The sequence below is a fragment of the Schistocerca americana genome, chromosome 9 (genome assembly GCF_021461395.2).
Source record: "Schistocerca americana isolate TAMUIC-IGC-003095 chromosome 9, iqSchAmer2.1, whole genome shotgun sequence".
Taxonomy (NCBI): Eukaryota; Metazoa; Arthropoda; class Insecta; order Orthoptera; family Acrididae; genus Schistocerca; species Schistocerca americana.
The window spans coordinates 25,008,873-25,026,943 of record NC_060127.1 but is presented as its reverse complement, the minus strand read 5'-3'; the positions used below and the strand labels follow the sequence as shown (position 1 = coordinate 25,026,943).

General features: G+C 46.7%; 1 protein-coding gene and 2 non-coding genes across 3 annotated transcripts in view; 2 read left to right on the top strand and 1 right to left on the bottom strand.

Moving 5' to 3' along the window:
* LOC124550937 (centrosomal protein of 164 kDa) overlaps positions 1–18,071 on the top strand; it is a 635,732-nt gene that overhangs the window by 220,128 nt on the left and 397,533 nt on the right. The gene's annotated exons all lie outside the window — the stretch shown is intronic.
* Trnat-ugu lies at positions 16,379–16,452 on the bottom strand. The gene has a single exon. It is a non-coding gene; the product is annotated as a tRNA-Thr (tRNA).
* Trnat-ugu lies at positions 16,479–16,552 on the top strand. The gene has a single exon. It is a non-coding gene; the product is annotated as a tRNA-Thr (tRNA).

Below are 18,071 nucleotides of genomic sequence, written 5' to 3'. Positions count from 1 at the left end.
GCGACAATGTAGAGAAGGAACTACAGTGCAGTCTTCCTCTGTGAAACAGCTTTGGAAAAATACATTTAGTATTTCGTCTTTTAGTCTGTCATCCTCTGTTTCAGTACCATTTTGGTCACAGAGTGACTGGACATTTTGTTTTGATCCACTTACCGCTTTGACATAAGACCAAAATTTCTTAGGATTTTCTGCCAAGTCAGTACGTAGAACTTTACTTTCGAATTCATTGAACGCCTCTCGCATAGCCCTCCTCACACTACATTTCGCTTCGCGTAATTTTTGTTTGTCTGCAAGGCTTTGGCTATGTCTATGTTTGCTGTGAAGTTCCCTTTGCTTCCGCAGCAGTTTTCTAACCCGGTCCTCAACGTCCAACCTAAAGAATTGCAAATAATGCGTGAAGACAAACTGTAGCACTTCGTGCGCTTTGGGCTGGACGACAATCATATTAGTACCACAGGTTCTTTCTGGGCTGCAGAGGAACATCATCTGTAGCATACATGATCTCTTAGGAGGCTGCGATACTTGTGTGCGTTCAGTTTTCCATCAACGAAAATGGGCGCATGGGTTGATGGTTGACTATACCACACCATACATTTACACCCCACGGATGCTGACGTTCCACCTGAGGAAGCCAACGGGGATTGCCACGAGACCAATAGTGCATGTATCGCCGGTTTACCTTGCCGTGATTAGTACATGTGGTCTCGTCACTAAACAGGATACATCTGGAGTCTCCTGTCTGTGACGTCCCTTCCCTCCTTTTGCACTTGTCGGGAGGAGACGGGACTCGTAATGATGTTCGTCCCCGTCAGTATGACGTGGAACAGCACCTGTGACTCTCGTAAAATACAGCTTCTCGCGTAGTTAAGAAATATTCTATTGTTCGTCCGTAACAGTCTCATCAGTTTGTGTTAACTGATCAATTGTTTATCTTTTATCTTATGCCCGGTTAGTTTCGTTGAGCAGTGAAATCTTGGTTCTTAATCCTATCATTACTGTCGTTTTTCACATCATCCTTAGCGAGGATTAATAATTCCGTTGCTATGCCGTTGCTACGACAAATTATTAACAACGATCCAACGTAACTCCAGAGGTCACTTATGTTGAAGTAACGTCCTTGTAACACGCCGTAATGCTGATTTTTATATTATTCACCTTTCACTGTCTGTTATTCCTGTCTTCATACAGTTACTTAAAATGTTTAAAAGACTCAATCACTAGCATGAACATACGTAATATTATTCCTTGAATCACGTAGCCGACACATCTGATTTATCTCTTGACTAATAGTTTATTAATCTTTTTGTAATTAATTTTTTATCCCTATCACGCACACACACACCGATATGTCATTCAAGATTAACTTCCCATCAGTCCAGTAATCGTGACGTTGACAACAACTTTTCGTTGAACGGCGTATTCGTTTTTCTTCATGACTTTGTATTATTGTGTCCTACTCCAGACTACGAATAGTTTTCTTGTCACTGATCCATTACTATCAAGTTCGCAACTGTTCTTCAATCCGAAGGTTAAGTCCAGTAAATCAATATCACTCAATTAAAATCACCGTCGCGTTGATAAAGCTAAAGATTACTTTATTCAGTCGAATGACTGATTATGGCTTGGCCGGCCGCGGTGGTCTAGCGGTTCTGGCGCTGCAGTCCGGAACCGCGGGACTGCTACGGTCGCAGGTTCGAATCCTGCCTCGGGCATGGGTGTGTGTGATGTCCTTAGGTTAGTTAGGTTTAAGTAGTTCTAAGTTCTAGGGGACTTTAGACCTAAGATGTTAAGTCCCATAGTGCTAAGAGCCATTTTTGTACACGACGTTCAAAGTCGTCGCCATGCAATTCCTGGTGCATAGAAACATGGTACGGGTGCATTTGATGTTGATGTAGCATTCTCAACACCGACGTTGAACCATTTGATTATGGCTTTAGTGTCTCTCTCCCGAACTATCTAATTTTCATAACTGAAACAATCTAATAGCGTTTGCTTCCAGAAGACTATCGCAGTAGTACTCTAAAGCGACTGAAGAGCAACTAACTAAACATTTGCATATCCGAGTTGCATTGTAGGCGCACTGAATTTCCTTTTCGATGCGACTACAACTCTCTTCCATGGTAAATGTTATCTTTGACCGAATTACCTCCTTGGATTTAACCTTCGTTCACATGAATTGAGATTTATTCTATAGATGTTTAAAACATAATGCATGACAACCCTTTCCTTTTATCTCCTCTTTTGTATGTTATTCTCAGTACTTAAGTGTTATAGTTGTTAATCAAAACATTACCAGCGTAATTAATTTTTTTAATCGCCAATGGTTGTTGTCACTGTCAAGATGACTCACTTCACTACTTTAAGTTTTCACAAAGTTTGTTAATTGGGGTTTTCTGTCCTTGGGGCGTTGCATGTCGTAATGCTCATGTACAGAAGTTAATGCGAGTCTCATAACGTTTCCGTGCAACTCTTAATGGAGAGAGATGTGACAGGGATGAAACGTATGTCGATGGAGAATGGCTCACTCGTGCCACCTCCTCATGCTATTGCGCGCGAGCTAATGTGCGGATCAACTGCAGCAACAGCAAAAACATTAATTTCCTCCTCTTACGTCATCACTTGTTTCCTTCTGTTACACTACCGCTTTCGCGTAACTGGCTGATGAGGTTGATAAATAATCTAAGTATTCGATCTGAAGTTTTCCCGGCGTATTTCCAATTTGAATAGTTCTCGGTTCTCGGGTATCCGACCGGGTAGCGTCGTAATTTTCTCCACAATATTTCGGAAGACGTACACGCTGCCATCTTCCGCTACGTGGATGACACATTCGTTGTTTGGCCACATGGACGGGACAGCATAAATGAATTTCTCGAACACCTCAACTCGCTGCACTCCAACATACAGCTCACGATGGAGGTGGAGCAGGATGGTGCCGTACCGTTTCTTGACGTCCTGGTGAAACGGAAACCTGACGGCAAGCTGGGACACAGTGCATACAGAAAACCTACGCACACCGATTTGTACCTATATGCCTACAGTTGCCACCACAACTCCCAGCGGGAAGGTGTTTTGCGCACACTTGTTCACAGGGCACGATCGATCTGCGATCAGGAGAGCCTTCCAGCAGAACTGCAGCACCTCGAGACAACATTTCGGAAAAATGGGTACAACCAGAAGCAAATAAGACACGCACTCAGACAGACTGCGCCAAGAGAACAACAAGAAGAAACAGAAGAACACGCCCGCATGTCGTGGTCGTGCGGTAGCGTTCTTGCTTCCCACGCCCGGGTTCCCGGGTTCGATTCCCGGCGGGGTCAGGGATTTTCTCTGCCTCGTGATGGCTGGGTGTTGTGTGCTGTCCTTAGGTTAGTTAGGTTTAAGTAGTTCTAAGTTCTAGGGGACTGATGACCATCGATGTTTAGCCCCATAGTGCTCAGAGCCATTTGAACCATTTGAACCAGAAGAACACAAGTCATTGGCGTGCATTCCGTTTGTCGAAAACACCTCAAGAAAAATCGGTAGAATCCTGGGGAAGCACAATGTGAAATGTGTTTTCCGACCCCCTGCAAAAATCTTGACTCTGCTGGGTTCAGTGAACGATGACCTAGGCCTTCGAAAACCAGGCGTTTATCAAATTCCCTGTCAGTGCGGAAAATCATACATTGGGGAGACAGTCCGCACTGTAGAAGAGAGGTGCCGCGAACACAAGCGCTATACCGAATTACACCAGGCCACTAAATCTGTAAATCAGCCGTGGTTGACCATTGTATAAAGACTGGCCATACTATGGACTGTGAAAAAACAAAAATACTCTGTCAATACTCCTACTTCTGGGACTGCGTTACTAAAGAGGCCATCGAAACCCGACTACAGGGCGATCTAATTAATAAAGACAGCGGCCTTCAACTTAGTTAGGCTTGGAACCCTGCACTCAGCCTGGAGAGGAAGATGCGGCCCCAGAGATCGAGGACCGCCCCCGACGGCGGCAGCAGGGAGACTGCAGACCCCAGTTCAAACCCAGGCGCCGCTTCCCCCACTACCTCCAGTAGCCACCGCGCCGGCCGCACCGAAGACACTAGGAGAGGATCGGTGGAGGGGATAACGGCTAGTATATATATGGCGCCGAGAGGAACAGCACAGCATTCGTCAGGAACCACCTGAAGATGGCATCGTGTACGTCTGCCGAAGTATTTTGGAAAAATTATAACACTACCCGGTCGGATACCCGAGAACTGTTCAATCTAAGTATTAATACAATTTGTGTATTGGCTGACAATAGGAGCCCCTAACTACCAATCCATTCTGTGGAAATTGCTCATCAGTAGCACTTTCCATTTCCGCAATATTTTCGGTGCAAGTTTTAGGTGATTCACCCTGTATGGCTTACCAAGCAACGACACTAAATACGAACAACACTAATGCATTCTGGTGCGCGTTGTACCTATCACAGAGAATTGCGGCTCTACCAATTTACGCACGCACCGATGGTGTGTAGTTGTATGACCCACCGACGGTGTGTGGTTGTATGACGTTACATTGATATCCGATAATGTCTTCTGGGTGCTTAACGTTTTTTGTGAGGCAGTGTGTTATACCTGAGTGAGAAATGTGGGTATATTTGTGCGACTGGCCACGGGCTAGGGGCTGGGGTTGAGGGCGCGGGCGCGCGCCGTTGGTGTCGCGAGGCAGCAGCGGTGCGTAGCCGTGACCGCTAGCGGAGCGTGATGCGTGACGCACGTGGCGGCGCGGCTGGCTTTACCGCGGCGACAGGCTAAAAAAGCAACGCGACCCACATCGTATACAGAAGCGGGCGCGCCCCTCACACTGCGGCGTGGGGACGGGACGGTTCCTACAGCATTCCATTACATAGGTCACTGGCTCGGTCCTTGGTCCTCTCTTGGAACTGACCTGTAAATGGGCGGTGCCACCATTGTCTCTCCTTTGTTCCCAGGTCAACCATACTGATTTGATTTCATTAAATATGCAGGGTGTCCCAAAAAGAATGACCCTATTTTAACTTGTAATGCACTACTGGCCATTGAAATTGCTACACCACGAACATGACGTGCTACAGACGCGAAATTTAACCGACAGGAAGAAGACGCTGTGGTATGCAAATGATTAGCTTTTCAGAGCATTCACACAAGGTTCTGCCGGCCGAAGTGGCCGCGCGGTTCTGGCGCTGCAGTCTGGAACCGCGAGACCGCTACGGTCGCAGGTTCGAATCCTGCCTCGGGCATGGATGTGTGTGATGTCCTTAGGTTAGTTAGGTTTAACTAGTTCTAAGTTCTAGGGGACTAATGACCTCAGCAGTTGAGTCCCATAGTGCTCAGAGCCATTTGAACCATTTGAACACAAGGTTCTGACACCTACAACGTCCTGACACGAGGAAAGTTTCCAACCGATTTCTCATACACAAACAGTAGTCGACCGACGTTGCCTGGTGAAATGTTGTTGTGATGCCTCTTGTAAGGAGGAGAAATGCGTACCATCATGTTTCCGACTCTGATAAAGGTCGGATTGTAGCCTATCGAGATTGCGGTTTATCGTGTCGCGACATTGCTGCTTCCGTTGGTCCAGATCCAATGACTGTTAGCAGAATATGGAATCGGTGGGTTCGGAAGGGTAATAAGGAATGCCGTGCTGGATCCCAACGGCCTCGTATCACTAGCAGTCGAGATGACAGCCATCTTATCCGCATGGCTGTAACGGATCACGCAGCCACGTCTCCACCCCTGAGTCAACAGATGGGGACGTTTACAGCACAACAACCATCTGCACGAACAGTTCGACGACGTTTGCAGCAGCATGGACTATCAGGTCGGAGACCGTGGCTGCGGTTACCCTTGACGCTGCATCACGCACAGGAGCGCCTGCGATGATGTACTCAACGACGAACCTGGGTGCACGAATGGCAAAACGTCATTTTTTCGGATGAATCCAGGTTCTGTTTACAGCATCATGATGGTCGCATCCGTGTTTGGCGACATCGCGGTGAACGCACATTGGAAGCGTGTATTCGTCATCGCCATACTGGCGTATCACCCGGCGTGATGGTATGGGGTGCCATTGGTTACACGTCTCGGTCACCTCTTGTTCGCATTGATGTCACTTTGAACAGTGGACGTTACATTTCAGATGTGTTACGACCCGTGGCTCTACTCTTCATTCGATCCCTGAGAAACCGTGCATTTCAGCAGGATAATGCACGACCGCATGTTGCAGGTCCTGTACGGGCCTTTCTGGATACAGAAAATGTTCGACTGCTGCCCTGGCCAGCACATTGTCCAGATCTCTCACCAATTGAAAACGTCTGGTCAGTGGTGGCCGAGCAACTGGCTCGTCACAATACGCCAGTCACTACTCTTGATGAACTGTGGTATCGTGTTGAAGCTGCACGGGCAGCTGCACCTGTACACGCCATACAAGCTCTGTTTGACTCAATACCCAGGTGTATCGAGGCTGTTATTACGGTCAGAGGTGGTTGTTCTCGGTACTGATTTCTCAGGATCTGTGCACCCTAATTGCATGAAAATGTAATCGCATGTCAGTTCTAGTATAATATATTTATACAATGAATACCCGTTTATCATCTGCATTTCTTCTTAGTGTAGCAATTTTAAAGGCCAGTAGTGTAATATTGAGACAAATGTCACAAGGTAACTGAAACAGCGCTAGATGTAATCGACATGGTCTAGAGTTTCAGAAAAAAATCCGGTAGATGTCGCTTCGAGCGCTGACCTGGAGCGTGGACATGGAAGATGACACTTTTACGTCACGGTTGATATTCAGCGATGAGGCAACTTTCCAAATTAGCGGTAAGGTTCAGCGTCATAAGGTGCGTATATGGGGGCTCGAAAATCCTCATGAAACAATTGAACACGAACGTGATTCAGCAAAAGTGATTGTTTCGCAAGGCATAGTTTATGGACCCTACTTTTTTGAGGAAGAAACCGTAACAGGACAATCACTACTTGCAGTGCTACGGAACTGGCTATTCCCACAACTTGAATCTGACAATTTCATGTATCAGCAAGGTGGAGCATCACCGCACTGGCACAACAACGTGCGCAGTTCCCTCAATGCCAACGGGCCTCAACGTTGGATAGGGCGTACAGGACCGCGAGACCAGGCTTCACACTCTTGCCCTCCTAGGTCCCCTGACTTTGCCGTATGATTTCTTCCTGTGGGCTATGTTAAGCAATATGTTTACGTTCCTCCCTTACCTCGTGACACTGATGAACTAAAAACCAGAAGATCAGCTGCTGTAGCGTCAGAGACAGAAAACACCTTACGCTCAGTTTGGGGTGAATTCGGCTATCAGCAAGATGCCGTCCGTGCAGCCAATGGAGGACATACTGAACAGCCAGTGGAGGACATACTGAACATTTATGATGGATTTTTATAAACTTGTGTCTTTTGTGAATAATTTAGTATGCAATTTGTTGGTGTTAAGCCCTTCTTCCAAATAAATAATTCTATTTAAAATCGGCTCATTCTTTTTGAGATACCCTGTAGTTTTTCTTTCACAGATCCCTAGAGTGGGATTAAAATTCAAGCTGAAGGCATATCAGTGTCAAGATTAGCTGATGGAATTGCTATGCCCAGTGAAAGTAAAGAAGCATTAAGGATATGATGAATGGAATGAACAGTCTAATGAGTACAAAAAATGGATTGAGAATAAATTGAGAAAATACGAAAGTAATGAGAAGTAGCAGAAATGAGACCAACGAGAAACTTAACATAGGGATTGCTGATCACGAAGTAGATAAAATTAAGGAATTCTGCTACCTAGGGAGCAAAATAACCCATGAAGCGGGACGAAGGAGGACGTAAAACGCAGACTATCACTGGCAGAAATGACCAAGACAAGCTACTAGTATCAAACATCGGCCTTAATTTTAGGAAGAAATTTCTGAGAATGTACGTTTAGAACAGAGCATTGTATGGCAGTGAAACATGGACTGTGGGAAAAACTGGAGCAGAAGAGAACTGAAGCATTTGAGATGTGGTGCTACAGACGAATGTTGAAAATTAGGTGGACTGATAAGGTAAGGAATGAGAAGGCTCTGCGCTGAATCAGAGAGAAAAGGAATACAGGGAAAGCACTAACAAGGAGAAGGGACAGGATGATAGGACTTCTGTTAAGACATCGGGGAATGACTTCGGTGGTACTAGAGGGAGCTGTAGAGGGCAAATAGTTGCGGCAAGTGGTGCTGTGAGATGAATAGGTTGGCATACGAGAGAAATTCGTGGCGGTTCGCATCAAACCAGCTAGAAGACTGATGACTCAATAGGTCTATAGCGAGAAGATACTCTAGGATGTGCTGGGGTCACCCCAGCTGTAAAGAGCATTTGTTCCTACAGATATTTCCATCCAAGATAATGAAAGAAAATTTCTTACCACATAACTTCTAAACGCACATGGCATTTATAGAATTTGGTTAAACCATTTGACAGTGCGAGCAGAAATAAAATTTGGATTGTACTCGAAAGCATTGGGCATCCCATCAAATGAATGAAGGCCATAATAAGCGTAAACAAAAAGATCATAAATTGTAATAAATAGAGGTGAAACAAGGACAGAAGAAATTTTAATAAGTGAAGGACTACGACTAGGGCTCTCAAAAATCTTTGTGGATAATGTCATTTTAGGACAAGTCGTGCTTCACTTATTTGGAATGCCAAATGGCCTCGATGGTAATACAGTTTGAGAAGTAGATTTGGCTATGTTGGGGAATTATATGGCACCATTCATAATGCATTTAAAAATAAGAACAGACAAGAAGCAAGAGCAAAATTTTATAAAGCTATGACTCTCTCAACATTTTGTCATTGGAATGAATGCTGGATGGTTACAAGAGGAACTAGTACAAATGCTAAGTGCAGAAATGAAATTTCCAAGAAGAACAAAGGCTACTCGAGATTAGATCACATAAAAATCGAGACAGTGTGACAAGAACTGAAAGTAGAGCCAATTAAAAGCGGAATAAAGGAATACCGCAACAACTGGTACGAACACGTACAAAGAATGAGCAGTAAACGACTTCGAAAACAAGCTTTACCTTATGAACTCGCAGGAAGAAGAGATGTTCAAAGACCTAAGAAGATATGGATGAACAATTCGTCAACACGGAAGAGGCTCAGTGCCTGATCCAAAGAGTGTATTTTTTTTACGTTTTCTCCGTTCAAATTTAAAAATTTGTCGTCCCACTCCACAAGCTTTCTTATGGCTTCTGGATACTCAGTTGTCGCCAAGTTGCTGAACCAATCACTGACGCCCTCTTTCCGTTTCTTAACATTTCTGTAGTGCTTTTCGCTCAAAACGTGTTTCATGTAAATACACACATCAAAAAAAAGTTTTGCATCACCCGTGTTCCGAGAACTCCTGAAGATAGACGTCGACTGTGGATATTGTAACACAGACACAGTCCCTTTGACTGTTTAGAGATGTCATTAAACCCGCCCAAAGATGTAAACAACCATGCACGAGCAGCGCCTGTTAGACGGAGGGGGTCCGACAGCCGACCAGTTCCAGTCATTCCACCAGGAAGGCGGTACACGGCTCGTGTTGCCTGCAGTTCAACCATGCCTCGACGGTCAGTACCGCGGTTCGATCGCGTCCGCATTGTTACTTTGTGCCAGGAAGGGTTCTCAACAAGGGAAGTGTCCAGGCGCCTCGGAGTGAACAAAGTCATGTTGTTCGGACATGGAGGAGACACAGAGACAGGAACCGTCGATGACATGCCTCGCTCAGGCCGCCCAAGGGCTACTACTGCAGTGGATGACCGCTACCTACGGATTATGCCTCGGAGAAACCCTGACAGCAACGCCACCATGTTGAATAATGCTTTTCGTGCAGCCACAGGACGTCGTGTTACGTCTCAAACTGTGCGCAGTAGGCTGCATGATGCGCGACTTCATTCCCGACGTCCATGGCGAGGCTGATCTTTGCAACCACGACATCATGCAGCGCGATACAGATGGGCCCAAGAACAATCCGAATGGACCGCTCAGGATTGGCATCACGTTCTGTTCACCGATGAGTGTAGCATGTGCCTTCAACCAGACAATCATTTGAGACGTGTTTGGAGGCAACCCAGTCAGACTGGACGCCTTAGACACACTGTCCAGCGAGTGCAGCAAGCTGGAGGGTCTGGTTCCCTGCTGTTTTGGGGTGGCATTATGTGGGCCCGACGTACGCCGCTGGTGGTCATGGAAGGCGCCGTGACGGCTGTACGATACGTGAATGCCATCCTCCGACCGATAGTGCAACCATATCGGGAACACATTGGCGAGGCATTCGTCTTCATGGACGACAATGCGCGGTCCCATCGTGCACATCTTGTGAATGACTTCCTTCAGGATAACGACATCGTTTGACTAGAGTGGCCAGCATGTTCTCCAGACATGAACCCTATCGAACATGCCCGGGATAGATTGAAATGGGCTATTTATGGACTACATGACCCACCAACCACTCTGAGCGATCTACGCCGAATCGCCGTTGAGGAGCGCGACAATCTGGATCAACAGCGCCTTGATGAACTTGCGGATAGTATGCCACGACGAATACAGGCATGCATCAATGCAAGAGGTCGTGGTACTGGGTATTAGAGGTACCAGTGTGTACAGCAGTCTGGACCAGCACCTCTGAAGGTCTCACTGTATGGTGGTGCAATGTGTGGTTTTCATGAGCAATAAAAAGGGCGGAAATTATGTTTATGTTTATCTCTCTTCCAATTTTCTGTACAGGTTCCGGAACTCTCGTAACCGAGGTGATGCAAAGTTTTTTTTGATGTGTATACATAAAACTGCAACCAGACGATTTTTTGAACAGTCATTTATTATTCTATGAACCGGCTTGCGAGCCGTTTCAGGTTCATCTTCAGATGGTTTTCTGGAAGTTATATCATTATTTCTAGCATAACGCTAGGTGCTGGTTTGCGACAGTATGGGCGGCTTTTCTGTTACTGTCCATCTGTCTGCCTCCATTTTCGTGGGAGGTTGGTTAATCGCTTCACTTGAGTGTGTGAAGCGATGTACCAACTGGCCATCAAAATGGAAGCAGACAGATGGGCACTAACAGAAAAAAGCCGCCCCTACTGTCGCAAGCTAGCACCAACTGTTATGCTAGAAACAGTGATGTAACTTTCAGAAAACCATCTGAAGATGAAACTGAAAAGGCTCGCAAGCCGGTTCATAGAATAATAAATGACTGTTCAAAAAAGTGTCTGGTTGCAGTTTTATGTATTTACAGCCATTTAACAGTCAAGCGTGAAATATCCGTAATGGGTAAGATTAAACTTCTTCCAATTTGAGAAAACGGCACTCAGGACCATATCCGGGCTATAAGGCGGATGTTCAAAAACTTGCCGTTTAAACTGCCGAAGCGAGACCTTCGTCAGACGCAGCATAATGGGAGCGAGCGCTATCGTGAAGCAGCGCAGTGCTGCTGGATACAGTCCACGGCAGTATGTGTTGAGCGGCGCGCCGCAGCTCAGTCGGCGAAGCGCCTCACACTGGGACGCTACATTTATTGTCTCTCCTCTAGGCAGAAAGGTGATGGTTAAGACGCCCTTTGGATCCCAAAACACTGCGGCCATGACCTTTTTTTGCTGCTCAGAATTTCTTAGGCCTTTTTTGGTTTCGTTGGAGATCGTGAACGATGCCATCCCATTGGCTGATGCTTTGTTTCTAGACTTTTTCGAGCAACCTACGTCTCGTCGCTGGTGTGGAGCCTTTGAACTCATTGTTACTGGTAAGGCTCCTCGTCATCCTTGTCCTACCGTCTAAGAAAAAGTAAATACAGCGCCCATTCGTTGTTTTTTTGTGTTCAACTTCCAGATGTCGAGGAACCACCGTGGCACACACTTTTCTATAGTCCAAATCTGCACTATAAATTCTGTAAATGACTGTTAATGAAATTTAAGGAAAACATAAGCTCAGTCCACCAGTTGTGAAACGTTTGTCCCGTCGAATTTCATCCTCAGCCCTTGAACTGAGTTCGTCAATCACAACTGAATGTCAGCCTGATCGATCTTCATCTTGAATATTCGTCTAACGTCCATTAAAAATGACTCACCACTTTAAAATTGGAGCTTCATTCGTCAGAATCGATAAACCGTCGTTTGTATTCAGAAACGGTATTATGCTACGAACCTCACATTTGGTGCAATCGTTAATTTTGCCGCGTATTTTAAAATCGCACAAATAAACATTAAACGATCAGTACTTTTTGCTATGTCCGTCATGCTGGTGCCGGCTATTAGCGAGGTCTGCGACACGGCTGCAGCGGTTACGGCACAAAGCTACACACACAGCTCGTCAGATCTGGAACGAGACGTAACAAATCTTACAAATCTCTTCATTAAGAGGTAACGGCAAACTTGTAGCAAAACGTGTAACTGTATGATACACTATAGAGCAAAAGAAACAGGTACAACTGCCTTATATAGTGTAGGACCACCGTCAGGACGCAGAAGTGCCACAGCACGACGTGGCGTGGACTCGACTAATGTCTGAAGTAATGCTTGAGGGAACTCACACCATGAATCCTGCAGGGCTGTCCATAAATCCGTAGGAATATGAGGGGGTGGAGATGTCTTCTGAACAGTGCGTTGCAAGGCATCCCAAATATGTTCAATAATGTTGATAGCAGGGGAGTTTGGTGGCCAGCGGAAGAGTTTAAAATCAGAAGAGTGTTCCTGGAGCCACTGTGTAGCAATTCTGGATGTGTGGGGTGTCGCATTGTCCTGCTGGAATTGCCCAAGTCCGTCGGAATGTAAAATGGACACGAATGAATGCAGGTGATCAGACAGAATGCTTAGGTGCGAGTCACCTGCCAGAATCGTATTTTCACGTATCGGGTTCCCATATCACTCCAACTGAACATGCCCCACACCATTAGACAGCCTCCACCAGCTTGAAGAGTCCCCTGCTGACATGCGGGGTACATTGATTCATGAGGTTGTCTCCTTACTCGTAAACGTCCGTCCGCTCGATACAATTTGAAACGAGACTCGTCCGATCAGGCAAAATGTTTCCAGTCACCAACATTCCAGTGGCGATGTTGACGGGCCGAGGTGAGGTGTAAAGCTTTGTGTCGTGCAGTCATCAAGGGTACACGAGTGGGCCTTCGGCTCCGAAAGCCCATATCGATGGTGTTTCGTTGAGTGATTCACACGCTGACACTTGTTGATGGCCCGGCATTGAAATCTGCAGCGATCTGCGTAAGGGTTGCACTTCTGTTACGTTGAACGATTCTCTCCAGTCGTCGTAAGTCAGGTTCTTGCAGGTTTCTTTCCGGTTGTAGCGTTGTCGGAGATCTGATGTTGTGCCGGATTCCCGATATTCACGGTACAATCGTGAAATGGTCGGATGGGAAAATAACCACTTCGTCGTTACCTCGGATGTTCCGATGAAACGACAAGCGCCGGCATGAAGATCAAGGACGCATGTGCAGAGAGGGCTTTCAGACGGCGTCACCCCTTAGTACGCTGGCGAACACCTCTCCAGCACGACACCAAGACATGAGCGGCCTCTACACGAAGGGAATATGAAGCGCCGCGCCGCCTTGCCGCGACCGGATTGAAAGACTAGCCGTCATACTGACGCTACAGCAGTGACTTGCGAACTATATTCTTTTGCTTGCATTGAACTTCATACCGAGGACATTGATTATTTGAATGTCGCCAGTTGCTTGCGACACACCTGTGTGAATACGCAAAGTTAAGTATTGTCAGTTTAACAGTAATAAACTGCGTTAATATGATTTGCTTCAATTGTTGTCTAGCGATCCAAGAAACAGCTTCGTAGGTACCCTATATCAGACGAGTGGGCAGGATACTACACTCCTGGAAATGGAAAAAAGAACACATTGACACCGGTGTGTCAGACCCACCATACTTACTCCGGACACTGCGAGAGGGCTGTACAAGCAATGATCACACGCACGGCACAGCGGACACACCAGGAACCGCGGTGTTGGCCGTCGAATGGCGCTAGCTGCGCAGCATTTGTGCACCGCCGCCGTCAGTGTCAGCCAGTTTGCCGTGGCATACGGAGCTCCATCGCAGTCTTTAACACTGGTAGCATGCCGCGACAGCGTGGACGTGAACCGTATGTGCAGTTGACGGACTTTGAGCGAGGGCGTATAGTGGGCATGCGGGAGGCCGGGTGGACGTACCGCCGAATTGCTCAACACGTGGGGCGTGAGGTCTCCACAGTACATCGATGTTGTCGCCAGTGGTCGGCGGAAGGTGCACGTGCCCGTCGACCTGGGACCGGACCGCAGCGACGCACGGATGCACGCCAAGACCGTAGGATCCTACGCAGTGCCGTAGGGGACCGCACCGCCACTTCCCAGCAAATTAGGGGCACTGTTGCTCCTGGGGTATCGGCGAGGACCATTCGCAACCGTCTCCATGAAGCTGGGCTACGGTCCCGCACACCGTTAGGCCGTCTTCCGCTCACGCCCCAACATCGTGCAGCCCGCCTCCAGTGGTGTCGCGACAGGCGTGAATGGAGGGACGAATGGAGACGTGTCGTCTTCAGCGATGAGAGTCGCTTCTGCCTTAGTGCCAATGATGGTCGTATGCGTGTTTGGCGCCGTGCAGGTGAACGCCACAATCAGGACTGCATACGACCGAGGCACACGGGGCCAACACCCGGCGTCATGGTGAGGGGAGCGATCTCCTACACTGGCCGTACACCACTGGTGATCGTCGAGGGGACACTGAATAGTGCACGGTACATCCAAACCGTCATCGAACCCATCGTTCTACCATTCCTAGACCTGCAAGGGAATTTGCTGTTCCAACAGGACAATGCACGTCCGCATGTATCCCGTGCCACCCAACGTGCTCTAGAAGGTGTAAGTCAACTACCCTGGCCAGCAAGATCTCCGGATCTGTCCCCCATTGAGCATGTTTGGGACTGGATGAAGCGTCGTCTCACGCGGTCTGCACGTCCAGCACGAACGCTGGTCCAACTGAGGCGCCAGGTGGAAATGGCATGGCAAGCCATTCCACAGGACTACATCCAGCATCTCTACGATCGTCTCCATGGGAGAATAGCATCCTGCATTGCTGCGAAAGGTGGATATACACTGTACTAGTGCCGACATTGTGCATGCTCTGTTGCCTGTGTCTATGTGCCTGTGGTTCTGTCAGTGTGATCATGTGATGTATCTGACCCCAGGAATGTGTCAATAAAGTTTCCCCTTCCTGGGACAATGAATTCACGGTGTTCTTATTTCAATTTCCAGGAGTGTACATCGGAGATGGTTTGTCCCATCGCTCGTACGCCGACTATAACACCACGTTCAAACTCACTTTAATCTTGATAACCTAGCGTTGTAGCAGCAATAACCTATCAAACAACTGCGCCAGACGCTGGTTTTCTTACGTAGGCGTTGCCGACCGCAGCGCCGGATTTTGCCTACTTATATATCTCTGTATTTGAATACGCATGCCTATACCAGTTTCTTTGCCACTTCAGTGTAGATTGAGAGGCATATGGCAAACTGCTAGCGTCTTGTAGGCATATGTCGGCAAAGAGGAAATCAATTTACAGTACTTATTTTCATTCATCGCATTACTGCGCTAGAGATGCGCAGAAGTCAGATTTTACGTAACACTCACCTTTTTCATTCGTTTCCGTCCGCTCTGTGCACCAGGTTGCTTGTATTTTTGCTGTGCTGTTGTCGACTGCCTCTTCTGGTATTCTCGTTGAACTTACGAGCTGTTTTCTTGTTAGTACTTGTGCTTTTCTGTTAGCCCTGTATTCCTTCATTTCCCTGCTTAACTCAATCGGTTCTGCAAAAAGCTTCGTCAGTGGTGCAGAAGCAGTCAGCCACCAATAAATCGATTAGAATTATCTAAAATTTATTTTATTAGTAGCGCAGCTTGTATGGAGTTATTGAATTTTCAGTGTGTTTTAGAATAATGGACATGTTTCTGGACAAAAGTAACTGACTTTAAATACTCCTTCTTTCCCTTTCTCATGTTTGTTAGGCTTTCGTGCTGCTTCACTTCTCCTCCTAAATATTGCTGTATTTGCTTTTCTTTCCAGACAGATTATTCAGGTGGTTTCCGACATACACATGGTATGTCCAGCATCCACACATATCGAGAGATGTGTTCCGCAGAGATGATCTGAGAACGATTTCCGTAATTACACATGTGCTGGTTATTGAATAGGTATGTTCTTTTAGACATACTTCCTATAATTCATATATGAAGATAGTAACTGTTCTCGAAAGAACAGATACCATTGATGACCGTGCAGCTTCTCTAGAATAAATGATAATTAATTGAAACCCTCAGCTGCTGACAGGTGTTGTTGACATACCTTGATGGGAACAGCTGAAAATGTGTGCCCCGACCGGGACTCGAACCCGGGATCTCCTGCTTACATGGCAGACGCTCTAACCATCTGAGCCACCGAGGACACAGATGAATAGCGCGACTGCAGTGTCCTCGGTGGCTCAGATGGATAGAGCGTCTGCCATGTAAGCAGGAGGTCCCGGGTTCGAGTCACGGCCGGGGCACACATTTTCAGCTGTCCCCGTCAAGGTATGTCAACAAAACCTGTCAGCAGCTGAGGGTTTCGATTGTTGTTGTTGTTGTGGTCTTCAGTCCTGAGACTGGTTTGGTGCAGCTCTCCATGCTACTCTATCCTGTGCAAGCTTCTTCATCTCCCAGTACCTACTGCAGCCTACATCCTTCTGAATCTGCTTAGTGTATTCATCTCTTGGTCTCCCTCTACGATTTTTACCCTCAATTAATTATCATTTATTCTATAATTCATAGTATAACAGTCTCCGTAGACGAAGTCACAACCGGACATCAGTGTGATAGCGCCGGTTAGAATACTGGTGGTGGAAAATTGCGGTGCCAGTATTTGGTCAGCAAAGAGGGGAAAGGTCGTGACCAGTCTTAGTGTTTATGTCCACGATTAACTTCCAACTCTCTCTGCTGTGTCTCATGCAGTGAGGACATGTGACACTGTTTGGTGATGATCCGTCTGTCGGAGGGAGACGTGAAGCTTTGGCGGCTCCCTTGGTGCTCCGAAAGAGGTGTAGCCTGTGTGCTGGTATTGGGTTTCACCCTCTCCCTTCCCTCATCATCGTACGACACAGATGCAGGGTGACAATAATTGAACTATATAAAAGAACGTAAACTAGTTACAAACTACGGCGTGCACACACTTTATTCAACATCTAAACGTCACTACAGATATTCGGATTTAGGTTATGACATGTTCGATATGCCTGCCATCATTGGCGATGATGTGGCGCAGACGAATAGCGAAATTCTGCATGCACCGCTGAAGTGTCGGAACATCGATGCCGTCAATGACCTCCTGAATGGGTGTTTTAATCTAAAGAACGGTTTTGTGGTTATTGCTGTACACCTTGTCTTTAATATACCCCGACAAAAAAGGAGTCGAATGTGTTCAGATTAGAGACGAGCAGAGTCGTTCATCCTTGGGAACTAGTTCACTGGCGATCGCTCTTTTTTGGGAACCGCTCATTTTTACTCATTCACCGTTCATTGTGCTTGGTATATGGTTCTTATGAAAAATTGAAAATTAGTAGCATAGGTGACTGAAGATGGCAGGCGCCAAGTGAGGGCACTTGCCTCCCCCCTGGAGTACAGAGTTTTTATTCATAACAGAACTCTTACACACTTGCAATTTTCGCGATGCTGCAAAACATCTCATTTAGCCAACTGCAGTGTTATGTGGCTGATCGCAGTAACATAATTTAAGGTGGCGCACGAAAAACCGGGCCCGAGTACAGACTGCTCGCCAATTACGCACGATTTGTTGACCGCTACGAGCAGAATAGGTAAACATGTAATAATTAGGCAGTGAAGAAATAACAAATAAGCTAATGCAGACAACAACTTCGAAACAATAGATGGCGATTGGTGGGTGACAATGAGCAGTCTAGTACTCGGGGACGATTTTTCGTGCGCCACCCTGTACCACTGAAATAATATTGTAGGTGTTATCATATTCTCTTTACAAAATAAGACACCATACACTCGATTACGAAGCGGGGG